Source organism: Anopheles moucheti, chromosome 3, assembly GCF_943734755.1.
Source record: "Anopheles moucheti chromosome 3, idAnoMoucSN_F20_07, whole genome shotgun sequence".
NCBI classification, from domain to species: Eukaryota; Metazoa; Arthropoda; class Insecta; order Diptera; family Culicidae; genus Anopheles; species Anopheles moucheti.
In genome coordinates, this window is record NC_069141.1 from 85,576,787 (window position 1) to 85,589,353 (window position 12,567).

The 12,567-nt window shown below is 45.5% G+C and overlaps 1 protein-coding gene across 1 annotated transcript in view; it reads left to right on the plus strand.

The window, feature by feature from the left end:
* The window catches only part of LOC128302208 (uncharacterized), a 79,243-nt gene that overhangs the window by 52,448 nt on the left and 14,228 nt on the right, over window positions 1-12,567 (plus strand). Inside the window, exon 4 of the mRNA XM_053038968.1 lies at window positions 4,485-4,512. The gene's annotated coding sequence lies outside the window, so the exon portion shown is untranslated. The remainder of the gene's footprint in view (window positions 1-4,484; window positions 4,513-12,567) is intronic.

The following is a 12,567-nucleotide window of genomic DNA, read 5'->3' on the forward strand; positions in this document are numbered from 1 at the left end:
CCCTCCGCTAATGAATCCCGATTTGGAGTTAAGCTTTTTTTCGGTTTCTTTTGCGTATTTTTGTTGTGGAGAGGGGATGTAAGTGATGCATCTCGATCGGTTGATCTTTGAGAAATAGTTGTTCCAGTTTTCTTTTTTGTTCGTTGTTACTTTTAATTTCCATCATCGAAACAATAAACTCGTTAGCCCCTGACCCTGAATTTGAAAGCCCTGCATCTCGTCCCTCTGGTGGGTGGTCCTCGAACTGAATGATAAATATGCCGAAGAAATACTGGAAGCTGTAGCCTTGAATTCGCGCAAACCTTGGCCTATCGAGCTGGAGCTGGGCCACTGTACCAGCTAATGAACTTCCTCCTTTCCTTCGCGACGAGGATGTGTACGATCCATATACGAAGGCTACGCGATGGGGCAGTAGAAGCTAGTAATGAATTTCCGCTGGATGAATTGGCTTTGGTTCTGCGTGTGCCTCTCGTGCGTTGTTTCGTGAGCAGGGGAAATATGAGTAATATCCGTTGGTTTTGTGGAAGGAAGACGTGTATGTTTAAGCTTTGTTTTCGACTGCCCTCTCTAAAACAACCCCAAAACCGATCGGTGCAGCAACGGTTCAAGGAAAAAGGCAGCAAGATGAAATCATCACACATACGCAGAAAACTTCTCCTCCCTACTGGACAATACGAAACGAGTCGCGAATGGTGAAGCGAGAAGAATTAAATCAACGCAGCGCAGTAATGAGATACAAGCCCAATCGAAAGCGCAACCACCTCAACCCGGCCGCCACCATTCCGTCCCGAATTGGGCCATGTGCGTTGTGGTGAATTTTAAATTTCCTCCCGTGATGGGGTGGTGCGCTCGATCGATCGGCCCCGGACAGATCAAGCCGGTCAAGTGCGTAGGGTTTACATTACCTTTTCACTTTGTTTTTTTGCCGTTTGTATGTTTTCGGATGGGAAAGTGTTGCTCGCTCAACAAACGGAACAGTAGCACGTGACCAAACTAAACGGGGCAGGATGTGAACGAACGCGGGAAAGTGTGTTTACGAGGCAATATTAAGAAGAGCAGCACGGGTAAACTTGTCAATTGACATTAAGAGCAATTGGTGAATGATTAATGGCCACGTCCGATGGGGGGAAAACTATTTCTACCACAGCCACAGCTGCCGTTTTCTTTAGCTCACTGTGCGAACGAAACAGTTTTATCAAATATTTGCAATCAACAGTGAAAATAATTTAACACCCAACCGAATCGGTTGAGCGAAGCATCGCATTGAGCGTGGTATTGGTCAACCCATAATGAACTGATTAATGAAGCGTTGGAATGCGTTGCTTCGAATCGAATCCTCCGGTCACTGTTGACCTTCGGCTCGCAACTTGAAATGACTGAAATCAGGTGAAATCGCCTCGGGCATCGTATTTCATGCTGGTGTTTTCTATAAATCGATCTCGCAACAGGTGAAGTACGATGAAGAGGATGCTGCTTTTTTGCCACTCGAAGTAATGCTGAACTGCATCACTAATAGGGGTCGATTGAAGGGTTGTTTTTCACGCTAAGTGTATGATGTTTCAACACTTTCTATTTCAACCTTTTTACTATGCTCCAACTCTGTCATTCGTGGTAAGTTATACGGCTTGGTGCTTCAAATAAAGAATATTCGTTATTAAAAAAGATGATGATATTTCTTCAAAATAAACAACACAAAGTCTGACAGGAACGTATATTAAAGGTCCTTTAGTTTTAAATACAAAAGAATTGTTCAGCACTATGACTCACGGTGAAGAACTGCTATGAAACCGTTTTAACCGGTTGCAAACTTGATATGCAATCACATAAGGCTGGATGATGTCTTTTTCCATTACAACCCCAATTGAACGGAAATGTTATGCGTAAGGGTAAACGCACCACCAGCTCGTGACCGATACGTCCTCACCCGCCATGTCTCAATTATTGGCAAAAACGGTTTACGTCCCTCACGCAAATATGTTAATCTTCATTAAGGAGATGCAATTCCAGGTCATTTCTTCGCTTGTCCCGTAACCAGAGGTCCAGTTAGGAACCTGGCCGGGGTACCCGTCCATTTCCCCACAACCTAATCGATCGATTTCGATCGATGCGTGCGGTTCGGAACTGGTTGCTGGAACCATCCGAAACACTTCCACTCGGTCCTTGCGTGCAAGCAATTCAACCTGTGAAGCACTCCTGCGGCCAAGTACTGCCACTGGCCCAGCCTCAACAACGCTAAAACGGAACCAGCGCTCCGGTACAGCAAACGAATCGATTGTGAATCTCCGTTATCGAACCTACTTCCGTGCAGCATCACGTTGACCGAGCGAGGGCAGGCAGGATTGTCGATTTATCGTTCTTGTACTGCGACTCCTTCCGCCCCTGCCACCATGACACCGATTCCCGCAAATCGGCGCTTCTGACACACATTTCGTCCAAAAAGCAAAGCCCGATGATGCACCACCTTCCTGTGCAGTTGCGACGCGGCTTGGGGAGGCGTCGATCTGCTGCCCAGCAAAGCGTGCTGTCCGGAAACCTGTCGCCGCAGATAGGGAAAAAGTAAACAAAATCTTCCTTCTCGCCGTTTGCGTTCTGAACAGCTAAAGCGATAGAGAGGGAAAGAACGGCAGGCTCGGCATGCTTCATGGAACAAGTCCAGTGTCCCAGTTAGTTCGGATGTTCCTTTCGCCGGTGCGATGATGAAGGTAAAATGGCAAACCGTCCCGATGCCAGACCACTGCCTCTTGTACGCATTTATTAATGATTGCATCTGACGGCGATGCTTCGCTGCACGATTCTGGCCGGTTCTGGGACGGCCCGAAATGGTGCATGTTGAGTTTTAAATTTCGATTTTCCCTCCACCGACCTGATGCCTTATCGTACCCAGCCCGCTTGGCGAACTGAGCCAAAATGCAATGAAAAGTCAAGCGAACAAAAAGTGCAAGTGCAGCTGAGTGCCAGGCACGAACGAACTGACCGGCTTCGAGCTGCTGCATGCAATTCGTCATGACACCGATTTGCCGCGATTTTTACCGCTCCGACCCATGATGCTCGTGACGAACGCTTCTTCTTGACCCTCCGGGCGGCCTGGTCACACCATAAACGGGTTTTCGGTGGGGTTGATTTTCGAGTTTTGTTTCTCCTTACACGATCAACTTTTATGTTACTTCACGATTTATGCCATTCCGAGGTGGAGCGCACCTCGATAATCAACCTCTCACATCGGAGCCCCAAAATGGGAGAGGGAGTCGCATCCCCTAATGAACTCGTCCGCCGGGCGTCAGCTCACTCGCACTCGGACAGTACTGTCCAATCTGTAGCATAATAATCGGATGATGGGCAGCTCAATCGTCTCCCGCGAACCGCGCGCCTCCCTGAAGCGCGTCTTTCAATCTTCATTAACCGCCCGGTCGGGTGACAGGTTCACGAGCCGTTTGGCCATAAGCTGGTGCTGATTGACTTTTGATATTTCGAGAGTCGATGCTGCCACGACCACTATCCATAAACCCCACGGTTGAAGGGTCGAAATGGAGCTTTTTTTTTCGTAGTACGACAAAGTAGCATCAGTATGGCCCAACAACGAGCCAATGTTTTGAATCCGTTGTACCGTGCGGGATTTTTATCAGAGGGGGAGAGAGATTCGGATGATATTTAAATTAATTTAATCTTCATCCCTCCAAACGCGCTGTACGCATCACAATCAAACCTGACATTCCAATGGTGAATGAATTTGCTTTTGCATCTACTTTTCTGCCTGGGATAAAAATAAAACTACCCACAGCATACCAGAGCCCACCAATCCGCCCCACAAATGAACTGTGGCCGCATTGGCTCTGCGATGGAATTTTCGGTTCATTATGACGTTTGATGCTGTGAATGGATCACAGTTAATTTGTTTGCCGTTCGTACATGTTTTATGTCCAAACGTATATCTCTATTTGAGGTTTGTGTCACGATTAGCAGCGATCGTTGGAAGCAAGGGAAAGCGGATGTTGATTTATATCGACTCTTGGTGCGATAGGAATCGGGTTGAACAGTTTAATCGAGCTTGAAAAGTGAACCGTGCACTGTCAATCTGTATTATGTATTGGATGTTCTAGGTGGATAAAAAATATCCCTTTTCGCTGCAATAATTAATCCGTTTAATCTTGATATCCGGAAGGGTATCGGAGTGAACTCTAGTCATGGATTCGGCTTAATTCGTGTAACAGTTTGGCAGATACGGCTGATAAGTTGAAGATTCAAAATTTAGTTTTTTCAACTTATTTACTAAAACTAAAGAGGGACAACTGCAATCTACACGTCATTTGACTACAACTAACCTACGTTCCTAATCCTGATGTCCTAATCCTAATCCTAATCCTAAGAAATGTCTTAATATTTGCTCAACTATCTTCATCATCGATCATAAAATGAATCACAAATACTAATTAAAAAGCATAAATTTGATAAAATTCATCTAATTTTATTTATTTCTCAAATTGCAGATAAAATTAAACTGCGGAAATCCAATTGGTAAGTAATTTTCCAACAAAAATGGTTGCATTTGTGTAAAAAGATAGGCTGAACCTAGCAGCTTTTCATGCCTTCCATGAAAAGTCATTCACTACAACTGGTTTTCGGAGAGTAATTCAAAACTGCATAATGCTCAGCCAAAGACAGCTTTATGATAAAGGGTGTGATATCCCACGGTTTTGTCTTCATCATGTTCAAACTTAACGAAACAAGTTCCAACCCATCTGCATCTGGCAGCGGCGTGGTTTCCGAAATGTGCTCACGCATTATCAAAACCTAATGATTTCGTTAGGCTTCGAAATTAAAACAAACTTGTTTTGCGATAGAAACTTTCCGATAAAAATTGTGCCTTAGCGTGGTTTTCTAAGGAATAAAAGCTTGGCGGTATAAAAAAAAACCTGTCTTTGCTATTTAATGGCCCATTAGCATAGCAAATGATGGGAATTTAGACAAACTGCCAACCCCCCTGATCTGTATCATAAAAATGCAGTTTTCATCCCCGAAAAAGGGGTACGCTTTAACGTTCCAAGATGATCGTGGTGTTAATTTCTCATTCATCGATTCGATAGACGGACTCGATGGAATGGCATGATGTGTCCTATGAACCAATAATTTAGAAAATCTATCCCGATCGTAAAATTTAATTGATTTTATTCGCCGCAACATTCGGTAAATTGAATTCCTTATCGGGCGGATCAATATTTAGCCACATTGAAATGGGAACATGTCCCGACGTCGGGACACAACGTTCTGTGAACCGTTGGTGCGTTTTTCTTCTACGCCAAAAACAGCTACACCACTTTGCGCTCATAAATAATGCTTGGCACGTTGGCGTGTTTTACGAAGCGCAAACACAGCACGACACCAATTAAATGGCCCTTTTCAGTATGCGAAAGATCCTCTTCTGCGCGTTGATTTGCGAGCTAAGCACATCCTCGAAATTCTAAACAAGAAATGCCACCAAAAAAGGGGCGTCTGACGGGCAGTGGATTGGGTTTTCGCATAATTATGATAATTCCACTCCGCTCCGGCTAAGGTAGTATAACCCATGCATCCCTTTTGTGCCGTGCCCGGCCAATTCCGATCCGTGTGAGGTCCCGGACGGAAATCGATCGAATGTCGATCTCCTATCGATGGAGGCATGGGGTTGATTTTGCATGAGGAAAAATGGTCCACCCCAGGGGCGAACACACGGGGTGGCGGATGCTCCAAATGAAGACAACCTGTTCCAGTGCTTTCGTTTCCATATCCCACATTTGCTAATGCGTCCTGAATTTAAACGGCCCAGACTGGAGGCGCCAGGAATATGAGAAGCCAATGGCGTGTAATGATTACCGAACCACCATCTGCCTAGTGGGTAGTGTACTGGAACCGTAGGGAAACCTCCTATTGCTATGCAAATGTGTTGTATTGGGAGATGGAAATTGGCGTTTTTCTGGAGCAGGACTGGCTGCTGATGGGATAGGAAAGTCATTAGACGCCACTGCTGTTGGTGTGACCGATGTTCGAATGTTCGATTACAACGCTGTTCCTATTCGATACGCGGCTCGCTGCTGGTGTCCTATAAGCGTGAAAAGGAAACCCCGTGTATTGAGCTAGATCGATTTCCGGGTGCCGGATGTGTAGCCTCACTCATCCTTTCCCCGCACACAATCACAACAAATGACGGCGTCACCTAATCGAAGGAGAACACTTCAGAAGATGCGTACCGGATCGTGTTGACTTTGTCCCGCTGCTTCCAGACGGAAGACCACCCGGATCGAGAACCACTCCATTTTGCGCACACACACACTCGCGCGCAAACACTCGCGAAATCCGGAACATCTGTCCACCGTTGGAGAAATTGTGGGGCAGAAAGGAAAGGATGCAGACAACAAAATCGACATGAAAAAACAATCAAATTCCATACGGCGCGCCAGAGAAAGAGTGTGTGGCTTGATTGCGTTTGTTGTTCTTGTAACGACTCAGCAGGGCGATAGTTCACGTCCTGACCGCGGTCTTGCCCGTGCCCTCTCGCCCTCTCTCATCGTCATGGTCTGATTCCGGCCGAATGTACTAAAGCCTTCATTTACACTTGTACCTTGTAGCTACAAGCTCAACCAAAACGAATTCCTGTTCTTCTCGGTTCCCCGGCCATACCTCGCCACCGATCGAATGTCACGTCCCGATTTATCCGCTAAAGTCCCGTGGAACTCCAAACCACAGTTGGGGTTTTTTTTGCGCACATTTCCATGCAATATGCCACCCGAAATGCGTTGGTGTGTTTTGCCTTGCCACAGAAACATGCGTCACCAGCATTACGCGTGGCCAGCTCTAGGAATGGCGGCCTGCTGCTGCCTGTCATCTAAAAGTAAAGCGAGATTGAATTACACACTTGTCGCAGCGGCTCAATCGTGTGCGGATAATGTCCGTTGTTATATTGTGCCGCTATTGGAGCATCCTCTCCCACGCTTCTCACACACAAACACGGCACACGTACGTCGTCACCACCGTTACACGGGGCGCAAAGTCCCAAGAAGGGTCTTGACGGTTCCGCACGACCTGCTACCACGAACAGCGACCGGTGGATTTAATGATTGAATGGTTCCGATCCGGTGGCGCCTGTTGCTGACTGCAACCCTTTCTGACACCAGACAACCCCCTCGAACCATCCCTCCCTTCGAACCCTCCCACCGATCAAGCCGGAAAGCTAATCGGAACGAACCGAATCGATGATTACTAATGACGAATGATGTGCTTCTTCCTTTGTTTGTGATTTTCTTTCTTCAGCTACACGCTGATCCGTGCCACATTGGACACTTGGGAGTTACGAATAATGGCACATCTTGGCGGGCTGCGGTGCCATGTCGTTCGGTATCAGCAAGTCTTCCTTCACACAGCCCTTCCGAGAGGGCCCTTCTTCTTTAGCTTAAGTTTTATGCATGAAAATCGGCTGACAGTGACGGGACATTCCACGGGAGAATTGAAGAATGGGCAAGAAAAAAAATACCTCCCCACAAATGAATCTTCTTCGCTTGTGTCAGAATAATGGCCACCTTATCGGCGACCTGACGTTCCGTTTGGTGTCCTCGCTCCCGTTTTTTCGCGATAGCAAAGCACAACTTTTGCACAAAGCATTATTTATGATGCAAACATTTTGCAACCGCACAGGGTCGCTGTACGGTTCAACGGTTATATTTTAGAAGAAAAAAATTGTTTTTTGACAGCTCTAAATAATAATGATCGGACGTTTTGATTTTATGCTTTGGCTACTTTGTTTCTGTGGCTTGTCTGTTTGTATTTGGAAATATAAACAACACGCGCTTAGATAAAATCATAAGCAATTAATCGTACCTTGTCTACTTATCCAGAGGAATGATTTAAATTCAAGGGCATGGAGATTTAGGGGATGTTACTGTGACTTTCTTCACGCAAGGCAAATGCTGACGAGTACGGTGAAAGTATTCAGAAGAAGGTGTGAAATATAGTAATTTTATTACTTATATCGCTAGATTCACACGTCACGTCTGGGCTGGGTTCAAACCTGGACTTGAAGCAGGAATATTCCGTTATGCATTTGGATATGAATTTGGCTAGAAAGATGGATAGCCGATCATCATTTTGAGAATGTCGTCCATGTCGTCAATTACACCATGAATACTAGATCTAATCTAATTGGACAGATAAAGGATGTCCTAAAAATAGATCTGCAATGACAGAAGAAGCAACATAAAACTTTGGTCTTAATTATTTAATTATTAAATTTCGTTAATTAATGTACTTAATATTGTAACCTCGTGTTTGATAATTCCTGTTTAACGTTTGTTTTAAAATTAATTTCAAATTTGAACCATCCGAGCAATAAGAGACGGATCATACTGCTTCTTTGTGGGATTCCCAGATGCACGTTTAGAAGTGTGCGCTAACGTATACGCACTCCACGCCACGGGAAGGTGGAAAGAATTAAAAGCAACCGTCATCTTAGGCCGATGACGGTGCGAAAGCACTGTTTTACAACCTCTTCTTGATGGTGGTCAGTGTGAAAACAAAAGGAAAAACAACCACCCACCCACCCACCACGCTACCCCCTTACGACGCCTCACGATCGATGGCGGCGTGACTGATTAACAATGGCGACCCTCAACATAAAACGTATGAATGTGATGTGAAGTTCACTCGTAAAGTATATGTAGACATTGTTGGTTTTTTATCGTTCTGTTTAGCTTGTTTTTTTTTCCTCCACCGTCTGCCTGTGTACGTTTCCTTTCATGTGTCCCGTGTGTCTTGCGCTTATGACGCATTTCGTGAGAGAACTGCACTGTTTTGTTTTCTTTCTTATTGTGCCCTGACCATCGTTTCCCTTTCAAGGGCTTTGTGTGGGGGTGTGTATGGCGTGTACGAGTTTTTGGGCCGGCAACAACATGTCGGTCAACCGTTCGCGTTTCGCTTTTGTAGGTGGACCGCTTTCGGCCACCGGATCCGTACGGTGTCAGTTTTGTGCTCCAGTTTCCATTGCTTTTCCACCTACGGCTTTTCTACCCCCCGGACTCGCCCTTCTTTACGCTTCTTAACTCCAGCTTCGTTTCTGATTCTTGCGAACAAAACCAAAACAAAAACACCATTGACTTTCCCGACATTTTCTTGCCGTTGTTCGCGTTGTTTTTGTGCGTTTTCGTATTTGTCCGGTGGCTGACGCATTTTTAAGTTGATCCAGTTGTATTATTTCTCCGTCTTTTGTTTAGCTTCAGAGCCCTCAGTATTGTTCCGTACCGTTCGAGAAATGGCTAGAATGAGCCGTAAATGGGCTGGAACGGGCCCCACCTTGCCGTGGAAAATTTGACCAAAGAGGTACAGCATATTTTTACTCACATCCCCCCCCCCCCCCCCCCTCCCACCCATTCGCCCTACGAAGGAACCGACAATGTGAAACAATTGTGCTGTGAGATGAAATGTTTTACTTTGTTCCGTTGTAACGCCGCTAGAAAGCGAAGTGCGGAAAGTGAAGTTTGGTGTTTTCTTTCTCTGGCCGGGTTTAAGGGAAAATAAAAACAACTCCAGTACAAGCGCCGTCCAGAATGCTGTTGTGTCGGAAGCCGGTACTGCCCCGAAGGAAATCAAACACACACACACGCACAACCAACAATTTCCCACGGTTTCGTTCAGAGACGGCTAACTATACGATGATCTGCCGATCATCCGCACAAGACAGACAGAGACCGCCATTCTTTTTTGGGAGGGCTTTGTTTGTCTTTCCCCCTGGTTTGGATTTCGATTTTCGGGCCGCATAATTAGTTGGAATCGAAAAGTTTTTATCAGTTTAAAATGCAAATTTGTGACCCACTTTTTTCTGCAACAAACGAATAGGACCGGGCGTCCCGCCGGTCCCTCCAGTCGCTGGGTTGTGCAAATATTTTTGTTTGATTTAAACATCTGCTAAGCGTGTTTCCTGTGTCGGGTGAGAAGCGGTAAAAAGCAAAGCTAAAATCCCAACCCTGCTTCATGGATTTGTGTGTTTGTCAGAGGGGAAAAACGGAGCTTAAACGCTTGTCACTCTTTACGGCCACTTGCATGCAAACATGATTCACCAATCGCAACAGCAATTTCCACCGCATAAATCTCTAACCGATAACAGATCATAATCCGGAAAGTTTCATTTCGCCAAACCATTAAGGAAATTGGGTTTATTGAATTATAAATTTAGAGCACATTTCACGCTTACGTTGGGAAAAGCACTTGCACTCGGTTAGACGGTTTAGATTGATTGGCTTCGTGAAAAACCTAAATGAACAAGAAGTGAAAATGCGACGTTGCTCCTCGTTACAACCTCTTTTTGTCTAAACAAGCAACAAGATCTTATCATCATCACCATCATCATCGTCATACCTCAAGTTTAAGCATGAAAATATCATTAAGTGAAAAGTGGTGCCAAACACCTCTCCAAAGCCGCCCCCCTTGCGGTTGGCCCTTTATTTTTGTTTTCTTACAAACAGTACAAAGCACGTCCAACAGTGAAGGAAGTCATCGCTTCATTCTGCTTCAACCCTTTTTTCCGGCCCCCCTCCCCGCTTCCAAAAAGGAGTGCCGGAATATTCCAGACACCTGGATATCAAGTGGCGCTGTCATTATCTTATCTCACGGCGCGTTTACAACCTGTTCGAACGCCATCACGTCACGAAAACGGCTTTTGCGAAATGGAGCAATGTATTTCGCATTTTGCTCACAGAAATCCTTGCAAATCCCGACCGCACCAGAAAAATAACTGGAACACCTCGAGAAAAGTGGTCTGATCTTTTCGTGCTATCATTGTTTCTCGCTCGTTCTTTCCGAGTTCGCAAATCATCAACGGAAAGGGAAGGAAAAATTTGGGCGCGCCCTACAGCCCGTCTGACACTGGGTCAGAATGTCAAACGGTAAGATGAAGACAAAATTATTAAAAGGCGATGGAAAACGGAATGCTGCGAGTGGAGGAACGCAAACAGGGGTACATAAAACATCGCAACGCCCCCAGTCAGTCCCTTTCGCTCAGAAGTTCGCATTTTCCATCCGCCATCTCCCTAAGGGGCACGTATCTCGAAAGGCCATCGGATGAACTATTTGCGGGGCAATTTGTTCGAAATTGTTCTTACCATTATCCGGCCGCCGAGAAACGATTGGTGCCTTCACCTGACGAAGACGAGCTGGTTGCCGGTTGGCAGACAGCGTTGAGACAGATATTGGTTGATATTTTATAATCAGAGCTTTAATATCTGCTCGGTACGGAGGGTACATTGCTATTAGACGTAGTTAGTTGGTGACCGTTTGCTAAGTAACTAGGCCAAATTGGTCGGTTTTGGCAAGTTCACAATTTTCCTACCATGAAGATGGCCCCGAAAAGCTTCGAAATGGTTTCGAAATCACAATGCTATGCACAAGAGAGTGAGAAATATTGAGAATAATATTTTAAAGTTGTTTAATAAAGTCTCCTTTGTCAAGCTTAATTAAAAGAACCCCAATGTTCAAGCTAAAAGAACACAGAGAGCTTTTACCAAGCTATCATGCCTTCAACACATAATGATTATTCTTTCCGCATGCTTCCGGCAATCCCATCTAATCCCTGTAATCTCCATCGTATTTAACAACCAATCATCAAAAGGTTACATCCAAGAGTTCTAGTTCGCATTACAAAAGCAAACACTGAACTGGACAACTCGCATTACTCCTTTTGCTGGACAGTCAGAACTTTAGGAATCCCATTCCCGACTGCTCTTTTTCAAAGCATTTTTTGTGTGCTACTACTCATTCAGTTTATCTACACACATTGCCAAGGTAACTATGTCCCAGCAGCTTTATCTGTACCGACAGGATATGCAACTCTTTTGAACTACACCATCCCATTCGGGGAGGGTATGTCCTCCAGTCCTCCCGTAACAGATTTCCATCCATGGTACTCTCTTCCTGAGGCTCATTCCGTACGATCGAGCATGTTTTCATTTCGTACGAAATTGGCAGAATTGCAACTTAACACCAATTAAGTTGCCGAAACCACAAAAACCAGGGCGTGGGGCGCAGGGACGCAGAGTGGCTGGAAAAAGTGAAAACGTCCATAGGGAAAGCCGCTTCCACAGTTGCCGGATGCACCACCGAACGGCATGGTGGAATCGTTTTACCCACCTCCGGTTGGTCATTATTTTTGGGGCCAACGTATTTCTGCGGTCGCTCTGGTTACTGCTGCCCGTACAACGAACGTTGCATTTTAATTGAGCACCGAACCGAACGGAACTGAATGGACCGGAGCAATGGAGACGAAAGAGAGACTGAGAGGCAGAGCAAGGCCTTTATGTGCAGCTCATGTATGTTTCGTTTGAAAGAAGTAATGGCCAATGTAGTTGGCGCTACCAAGTCACAGTAACTTCTAATGGTTCTTAATTCTCCATCACCGCTACCGTATGGCCTCAGATGTGCCACACACAGCGAAGAACAACTTCAAACGAACCAACAAACTGCACTCTCCATTATTCCGCCTAGAGTGCACTTGGGAAGTCATTTGCCGGCAGAAGAAACATTTCTTTGTCTCAAAATGGTGCATCTTTTGTGAAC